The sequence below is a fragment of the Xenopus laevis genome, chromosome 3L (assembly GCF_017654675.1).
Source record: "Xenopus laevis strain J_2021 chromosome 3L, Xenopus_laevis_v10.1, whole genome shotgun sequence".
NCBI lineage: Eukaryota > Metazoa > Chordata > Amphibia > Anura > Pipidae > Xenopus > Xenopus laevis.
In genome coordinates this window covers 143,591,620-143,593,154 of record NC_054375.1, presented here as the reverse complement: position 1 = coordinate 143,593,154, position 1,535 = coordinate 143,591,620, and positions in this window count along the sequence as shown.

The window sequence follows — 1,535 nt, the reverse complement described above, 5'->3', positions numbered from 1 at the left end:
TCAATTTGACGCAAGACAGGAAGCACAGGAGATTTCTTGTGCGCCTAGACCTGAGTGCCCCATGCAAGCTTAAACGGCATGTAAAGGCAAAAAAATAAAATCCCATTTTTACTTTCTTTAATGAAAAAGAAACCTATCTTCAATATACTTTAATTAAAAAATGTGTACTGTTTTTACAAGAAACCTGACTGTATGCAGTGAAATTCTCCCTTCATTTACTGCTGTGGATAGGAATTGTCAGACAGTCCCTAACTGCTGAGCAGGGAAACAATCATACTTATGAACAGCAGGGGGAGCCCCCGCCTTACTTCCCAGCCATGCAGAACTCAAGCAGCTTTGTTTATGACGATCCCTAAGCAGCCCAGACCACACTGAGCATGTGCATAGTCTTAGTCTTGCAAAGATGTATAACAAAGTTACAAGATGGTGACCCCCTGTAGCCAACTTTGAAAGCATAAATTATTTGTTTGATTAGGCTTGTGGTGCAGTAAGTTCATGTTTATATTAAGTATACAAAATACAGCATTTCTAGCCTTATTCTATTTTACACTTTACATGCCCTTTAAGGTGCGGCTGGGCGGCATGTCGCCTCTTAATATGCACAGCCCTGGGCCCAGGCCTTTGTTGCCTTGCCACAAATCCAGGCCTGATCAGGGCAGGCGGATAATAGCAAAGTCAGAATCAAAGTAAGAGAAACCAGTAAATCAAAATAACAATTTAGAACAAACGGGAACTCTTAGCAAGAAGGACCTATATTCGGGCATTGAACCCAGACCACTGGCATCTTTTTATTTCGAATTTTCAAGCCGATGAAGTCAGTTCACGACCATGATCGCAAAAAATGCTCTTGTTCACAGCAAAAAAGTTGCTATGAACAAGAGCATTTTTTGCAATCATATGTTTTCCTCTGCAACAGAACTCAATTGAGACAAAACAATTTGGGATTTTTCACACAGTTGCTATTGTGATTTGTTGTGATTATTCTCTATTCTATTTTCTATAGTGGTCTCGGCAAACGGGCACTCTAATGTTCATGTCTCTTCTCCTAGCTATGCAGGTTGGTTCATGGAGGCCCATATTTTATAGGATGAATTTTAGTGGTATTAGAGTTTGTTGAAACCACGATTAAACTCAATTTCTCTAAAACCAAGAATGCCATGAAAGTTTTTAAAAGATCCAAATTAAAAAAGTATGAATGGGAAAAAAACACTGAGGCAGATTTAAAAAAAAAAGATTTTCGAGCTATTTTTTGTGTACTTCGACTAGGGAATAGTCCAAATTCGATGTACTGTCTCTTTAAAAATTCGACTTCAACCATTCGCCATCTAAAACCTGGCTAATTGATGTTTTAGCCTATGGGGGACCTCCTAGATCCTATATGGAGTCAATATTTTTTTGGGGAAAAACTTCGAATCAAATTCGATCGAATGCGCTATTCCTTCAAATGATTTGAATTCCGCCAAATACGGACCTATTCCTTCGAATGATTCAATTCGGCCGAATACAGATCTATTCGATCGAAAACTGACCTATTT